Source organism: Canis lupus, chromosome 23, assembly GCF_048164855.1.
Source record: "Canis lupus baileyi chromosome 23, mCanLup2.hap1, whole genome shotgun sequence".
In the NCBI taxonomy this organism is placed as follows: Eukaryota; Metazoa; Chordata; class Mammalia; order Carnivora; family Canidae; genus Canis; species Canis lupus.
Genome location: NC_132860.1, coordinates 34,769,226 through 34,777,764, shown reverse-complemented (window position 1 = coordinate 34,777,764; position 8,539 = coordinate 34,769,226).

Here is an 8,539-nt window from a genome sequence, read left to right as displayed (position 1 = left end):
GGAGGGTGAGGGAGGAAATGGTACCCTGCACCAGCTCCTTTGTTCCTGGAAAAGTCACCCAAGGATTCCTGCCCTTCCAGCACATGCTCTGAGACTAGTATAAACATATATCCTTCATGTATGCCCCAGACATTTTTCAAAATGCTGCTTTTATGCTGTATCTTTGTGGGCTGTATGTTGTGTTCTTTAAGGTTAGGGCCTCAGTTTCCTCTCACCTTTCTGGGCCCCAGAGCTGAGCCTGCTCATTTTTAAACTTCTAGGTTTTGAGTCCTGTTGGTTGTAAGAGCTCACAAAATTTGGCCCCTCTGGTTTTCAAAGCCAAATGTTATGGGACTACATCTTCCCCCATATGGGCTCCCAGTGTGCAGGTATGTTTCTTGCTCCTCTCCATGCTTGTGGCATCATGGAGTAGTCCTTTGGGTCCATTTAGCTCCTAACAGTGTCTCTGCCCTTCTTGCCTTCTTGAGTGTGGCCTCTTTTCTACATTTAGTTGTGAAGTTTGTTCTGCCAGTTTGGGGGCCATTTTCTAGGATATTACACAGATGTGTGTGATATCACCCCTATCCATGGGATGAGGTGAGCTTAGGGTCCTCTCACTCTGCCATCTTCCCCAGAAATCAAACATTATTTGTATTAATGAGAAACTGGAAAACCTGAATTTGCAACAGCTAGAGAATTAAAAGTAAATGATGGCATATCGAATTATGGAACCATGAAAAAATATATAAAATTGTATTTAATGATTCTGTCTTAAAAACGAATATGCATATATTTAAAAAGATGAGATATAATCACTAATATCCCCATAATATTAATTTTCTTATTTTCTTTAGTTCTATAATGAATATATACTTTTATTATAGGGAGATCTTTTATTATTTTTTAAGAGTTTTTATTTATTTATTCATGAGAGACACACACACACACACACAGAGAGGCAGAGACAGGCAGAGGGAGAAGCAGGCTCCATGCAGGGAGCCTGATGTGAGACTTGATCCCAGGACTCCAGGATCATGCCCTAAGCCAAGGGCACACTCAACCACTGAGCCATTCAGGTGTCCCAATAGGGAGATCTTTTAAAAGTATAAAACATATATCTGGTTTGCAAATGGTCAGTGAATACAAAGAATATTTTAAGAGGTTGCATATTAATGTAACTCTTTAATTTTAAGTTAGTTAACGCTAATTCAAATACCACCTCAGGGTAAAAAAGTAGTATTTAACATCTAAATGAAATAAATTACTTGAAACACTGTCTTTAACTCAATTTCTTTATACTTAAAACACTCTTTGTATCTCTTACCAGAGATATTGCAGCAAGATGTCTTCCTATGTAAAATTCTTTGGATAATTTGGAAGGAAATCTCTCTCTTGATAGCCAAAAAATGAAATCAAGGCATAAATATCTGCTGCTCAGGAGTTCAGGGACAATGCAGTATCTCAGAAACTCAGCACAGCCCACATACTTGTTGACTAATTGTCAGTATGAGTTGTAGAGGTTGTATCTACTGATATTTCTATGTCACTGAGTGCTTCTACTTGACTCACGTATAGTGGAAGATGTGTCCTTTTGCTGCCCTAAAGCTCAGAGGAGTGCTCTCTCTGTGCAGAGGAGGGGGCTACATGAGAATATGAGGAAAGGATTTTTTAGAATTAAGCAAATATTTTCTAAGCAGCTAATTTTGGTGCTCAGAATTAAGGGCTTACTGTTCTAAAATTATAATGAGGTATGCATTTGGGAAATAGGTGACAAGATTTTGTTACGTGTCATCAACTTGTACTGAAATAATAGATCTAGAGGGCCCTTATTTCCTTGAGACTGCGAAACAAAGAGTCCATGGGACAGTGACAAAATACCTGAAATTTGCCATTGAAGTTCCAGAGAAAAATATAGTGAAGAAAAAATACTGGAGGAAATAGTGACTAAAAATGTGTCACATTTATTGAAGGACATGAATTTATAGGTTCAAAACTGTCATCAAAACCAAAAGAGATAAACTCAAGGAAAATCATGCCAAGGCAAGCCATAACCAAACTACTTAAAACCTAAGAAACAGAAATCTTGAAAGCAATCAGAGAAACGTGACCCATTACATATAGGGAAATAAATTGAATTACTGTAGATTTCTAAGAAATCATAAAAGACACAAGACACTGAACACTATCTTTAAAGTTCCCAAAGAAAAGAATTGTCAATCCAGAAATGTATCTCAAGCAAAAATATCTTTAGGAATAGTGGAGAAATAAAGACATCCTCAGATGAAGAAAAAAATAATAGAATTTATCACCAATAGACTATCACAGAAAGAAATTTTAAATTATGTTCTTTGGGGTAAATAAAATAACACCAGGAAAAAACTAGTACTGGAAAAATGAAGAGCAACACATAGTTAAAAATTCTAAGTAAATATGACAGACTATTTTTCCTTCATTTATATTTTTAAAATTGAGTAAGACTGTTTAAGGCAAAAAATATAACACTGTTCTGTGAGGATTTTAGGAAATGTAGATGTAATATATTATAACAATTGTATCATAAAATGGGAAGGAATATGACATTTGTAAAACACCTCTTTTACTTGAAGTGGTAAAATCTTAACTCTAAGTAGACCATGAAAGATTAGATATCTATATTTTAGCCCCTGGAGCAAGCACAATAAATATTAAAAAAGATATAGCCAAAAAGTCAACATATAAATTAAAATGGAATGCTAAAATATATTCACATAAACCAAACGAAGGCAGGAATGTGGAAGCAGAACAAGAAACTGACTACAAAAACAGACAATAAATCATAAAATGGTCAACCTAAATATGATCATATTAATTACTAAATTACATAGAAATGGTCTAGGTTTCAAATTCCTGGTAAGATGTAAGCACACTTTATCTTGCCTCCCCCATTGGATATAGCTAAATCCTGGGGGGGGGGGGGGGGGGGCAGGGATTCATGCAGCAGCCATTTGAAAAAAAACAAAAACACAAAAAACTCAAAAAGCAAATAATAACAGGCAGATAGGGAAAGAAATGAATTTATAATACCACCTAACCAGCAGTGAGTCTACCACTTTTTTTTTTTTCCTCCAGTATTCCCTAGTCAGAGTTCAAGGTATTGGAAACCTATAAGTATCAGAGCACAGAGAGTATTCCAAGGGATTTACTGACTTCTAACCCAATGAGTGAACAAAGGAACCCCTAATGCTCAGAGTGAGTTTGGAGTCTACTCCTTCCCCCCCTCCTTTTTCTCTATTATCTTATTGTCCCCTGGTAGTGATTGCAACTGGTTGCAATTACAGAAGGCAAAATTCCAAAGGAAGAGAAATTTATCTGGTTTGTAGTTTGGCATCTAACATTAACTTAGGAAATTCTCAGTTATTGTGTTTCACATATTTTTTTGTTCCTTTCTATTTTTCCTTCTGCTGGTGTTCCCATTGCACAAAAGTTATACTGGTCCACAGTCCTTGGGTATTGTGTTGGTTTTTTTCCCCAGTATTTATTCTACTTCCTTGTTGGTTTCTAAGGAACCAACTATTGGAGGGTCCTCCAGTGTACAGGTTCTTCTTTCAGCCATGTCCAATTTACTAATAAGCCCATCAAAAACATTCTTCATTTCTCTTACAGAGGTTTTTTTTTTTTTTTAAATCACTAACATTTTCATTGTTGTTTTTTCATAGGACTCTCTTTCTCTGCTTACATTTCCAATCTGTCCTTGCATCCTGTGTACATTGTCCACTAGAGTCTTTAATATATCAGTCATAATAGTTTAAAATTTCCAATAATTCCAAAATCTGTGATGTGTCTGATTCTGATGCTTGCTTTATCTTCCCAATTTTTCTTTCTTGCCTTTTGGATTGCTTTGTAATTTTTTTCTTGATAGTGAGACATGATATAATAGTCAAAAAGAACTGCTATAAGTAGGATTTTAATAATGTGGTGGTGAGGTATGGGGGTAGGGGAAGCATTCCATAGTCCTGTGATTAAGTCTCACTTGTAGTGAGCTATGCCTCTGTCTGAACTATGGAATTCATTAGTGTTTCTTAATTTTTTTCTTCCCCTCTTAGATGGGACAGAATGTTCACAGTAGGATTGGGGTTAGGTATATCCCTTTCCAAGGTCAGTTAGGCTCTAATACCCCAGTAGGTTAGGCACTGGCTAATTAGTTTCTCCTGAGAGCAGGCCTTGTTAAGAAGAACAAAGTTCTCTGGTGTATTTCAAAATAATTCTTTTCTTACTCTTCCTGCTGGAAGCCTGAGGTTTTTTTTCTGATATATACTGTGGAAATCTATTCCAGCTCCTGGAGGTAAGTCTTGTAATATGTGGGATTCTTCCTCTGAGTAGGTCTCCTGGAGTTTTTTAACTCTTAGAGTTGTCTGCAGTGAGCTTCCAGTGATTTATCATTTATGATTCAGGCTTTCTTACACAGCCGTTGGTTCCTGAGGCAGTTTCTGCTTATGAATCTCTGCTCCTGTAATTGGTAATTCCCTATATTTGCCTTTCTCTCCAATTTTGGAAGCAGTGGTTTGGCCTGTGTTGTCCTCTGTCTTTTGGATCCAACAAGAGTTGTTTTTTCAGTCCATTCAGCTTTATACTAGATGTTAGTTAGGATGAAGGGGAGACTTTTAACTTCTTTACATTCAGAACCCAGAGCAAGTAACTATTATTTCATTTTAAAAAGTGGACCAACATGTTCTATTACCCACATAGCTAAGGACTGACAAATATTTCTCTTGTTTTTTCATCTTATACTTTAAAAATTTATATGTGATGCTTAGTTGTTTGTGATCTGTCTAGCCCTGTCAATAAAATGTACAACAGGAATTCATTTCTTCATTTTTCTTGTTTGAAACAGATTTCATTAAGGAAAACATACAAATAATTCCAGTTAAAGTAACAACTAATATTAATATGCTAAAGAACACACAAAAATCCTTACAGTAGATATTATTAGACGTTATTTATTTTCTGTTGATAAATAACAAAACAAGATTAGGTTACTGACATGCCATCCTGGAAACAGAATCTTGACTGCAATTTTCCCTTAAGGTTAACCTTTTTCAGAAGTGTATCATTAATCACATGTAAAGAGATTCTTTTTCAAGACTTAAAAAAAAAGGAACTTCACAGGATACATTAAAAGCAATTGATTATGGTGTTAGCTTTAGGAACAATTTTTTTTAAGGGAATGGGGGTTGGAATAAAGAAATGACAAAGTTATTTGACTGTAAACATGCATGTGAAGTGAACATCAGATTATGTATTTTATACAAGGACATAAACATACATGGTTCTAATCTTAATTCAACTCATTTCTTACAAAGGAATAGGTGAAATCCTTTGTTAGTATGACTAAGGCAATTTTAATTTTTTTTTTTTTTTTTTTTTTTTTTAGAGAGAGCTCACACATATGCAAGTGAGACCTGAGAGAGGTTGGGGGAAAGAAGAAGAGGGAAAGAGAGATTCTTAAGCAGGCTCCATGCAAATTGTAGTGCTCAATGCAGGTCTTCATCTCATGACCCTGAGATCATGACCTGAGCTGAAATCAAGAATCAGACACTTAACCAACTTAAGCCACCTAGGTGCACTGTAAAATATTTTTTAAATGTTGTTTTTCAAAATGTTGAGACCCTAGCTAAAGGCTGGTGAGTTTTCTTTCTTGGGCAGCTGATTAAAGCTTTAGCCCAACACTTTCCATATCAGGGCTAGGGATTCTCACAATCAGGGAACACTATGTAACCTCTCCAATGCCAGGGCCAGATTCCAGACAGCCAGTGACATTTCCAATATCCCTGATCACTGGAAAGTTTTCAAATTATCCAACCCAAACAGAGTCTGTGAAATCTCCTAACCTCACCCCTACAGCTCCAGCATGCTATTACCCTGTCCTCAGGTACAATCTTCTATGTGGCCTTGCCCAACAGCCTTGTCTGATTTGGAGCTGTAATAAGAAAGAGTTCTGCCTTTCATCTATCCAGATGTCATTCTGTTGTATGCCACCATCAAAAGAATCTTTAAAGTTTTATAAAATAGAAATTCTGAGGCTTTACGCTCTTCATCTACTTATTTGTCTGTCAACCATGCTCTATACATCATCTGTTTTCTTTGGGATATTTACTTGCTTTATGTGTTCATTGAAGACAACCTGCTAAATATGCCGGTGTAGAGCATATAGTATGAGCAAAGAGCATCAGGTTAAAAGTAGTAGTAGGAGTTTCAGAAAGGGAAAAATTAGGAAGGACTTTATATTATATTAATGCCCAGAATTTGGACTTTATTTTGTAGATAATTAGAATGAATAAAGGATTATAAACAGACCCTAATTCAATCAAGTTTGTTGCTGACCAACTAGGGAGAGGTAGAGCATAAGTTGGCTTAGAGTTACCAGTGTGGCAATGTTTACATAATTTTTTGTTGTTGTTTTCTCTCTAATAGATATGAATTATGGGATTCTGTTTTCTGATCTAATTTAAAGTAAAAAAAACTTACAGTTTAAAATGTGTGTACCAGACATTTAACCAACTGTAGATACTGAATTCTTCATTTTCAATTTACCCTGGAGCTGTTGGAGAGAAAGATGTGATGTTTTGACAAGGTTAAAAAGATCTAAAGCTGTTTATAGAAATGCAATAGAAAATACAGTTGCTACCAGAATGAAGACCTAGCCATTGACAGTGGGCTAGATGTCAGACTGTGCACTTCATTTTAGTGCTCTACAGAAAGCTACACTTATTTAGGAGAGAATCTTGTCAAGGCCTCCTGCCTTTAGTCTCAAGTCAATAATATTGACATCACCTTTGTCCACACTAGTTAAAAATATATTGTCTTCTATACTTTCTTATTGAATACAAACTTTAATGACCATAAATTCAAATATTATGATGAAAGCCAGTATTAATTTGAATATAAATAGTAATGTTTCATTCTATCAGTATTTCCTTCCCAAGAAACATAATTTCAAAAACAAAGTACGTATTATCTATGCAATTACAACTTTTGGTTCTGATCAAAACAAGGACATTCTTAAATTATTTACTTCCTTAAAATCTTACTTTAATTAGAAGAACAAATGACCAGCTTATAAGATGAATGTCTTTTATTAACTTTGTACTTTTCCTGAAGAACAAAATTATCAAGACTTTAGTTTATTAGAGAAGTTGTATGTCATGATTTAGAAGATATTGTATTTTGGAATTAACATCTACCCCTTCATTTTGATAGGAGATGGCAAATTAAGATACATGAGTATTCCACAGCTATGGTGAAGCAATGTATTAGCAACAGGAATGGCTAATAACTATTAAACACATTTAAAGTCAGATACTGTTACATACTCAATTATCACAATTACATTTTAGATAGATATTTTTTTTAATTTTTATTTATATATGATAGTCACAGAGAGAGAGAGAGAGAGGCAGAGACACAGGCAGAGGGAGAAGCAGGCTCCATGCACCGGGAGCCCGACGTGGGATTCGATCCCGGGTCTCCAGGATCACGCCCTGGGCCAAAGGCAGGCGCCAAACCGCTGAGCCACCCAGGGATCCCTAGACAGATATTCTTATTTAACTCTTTTTGAAGGCTAAAAAATTGAAACTTGGAAGTTTCATAGAATACGGTTAAAATCACAAAACTGTAAAACTCTGGCTAAGTTTTGAAACAATATTGTTTGATTTGAACTTACTACAATGTCATTGGAATTGTCATTATCTATTCACAATAATTTAAACACTTTGCTAGAGCACAGAATTGCCCTTTCCCATCTATTTAAATTAGATCCAGCCATGTGACTTGCTGTAGCTAAAGAAATGTAAACAGCTATGGCATGTGACAGTTCAAAGTGGAAACTTAAAAAAAATCAAAATGAAGTAAGCTTTGGTACGAGTCACTCTAAACAGTGTCAGAAGGACATTGAGGAAGTAGGTCCCATGTAATTTTTTTTTTTTTTTTTTTAGATTTTATTTACTTATTCATGAGAGACACAGAGAGAGAGGCAGAGACATAGACAGAGGGAGAGGCAGGCTCCAGGCAGGGAGCCCAATATAAGACTTGATCCAAGGACTCCGGGATCCTGCCCTGAGCTAACGGCAGGCATTCAACCAGTGAGCCACCCAGGCGTCCCCTCATGTAAATCTTTTATTTCAATTTTCAGAGCACCATTGATTTTTAAATTCTCAGGACTTTTGATTTTTGTTAATTGCAACTGACTACCTTCTGGAACAGATTCTTCTACTTTGTATTGAAATAGGGACAATGTGACACCTGTTCAGTAAGTAGCCAACTGTGTATTAGACATTCAGTTAAAATTCTACTGGCACCAATCATATTTTTTTCAAAAAAGTTATATAATCCTTTTATATATTTTTCTTTGTAACATGAGCTCCCTCATCTTTAAGTGGAGGATTTGGGTTTCAGATTCTTGATGAGTACTCAACTATCGGAAATAATTCTTCTGAAGAGACATATGATGATCATCCTCCTCCTGGAACTCCTGCAAGATTATTTTTAAGGAATATGGCCCTTCTTGCTCTAAAAGTTTGCCCCA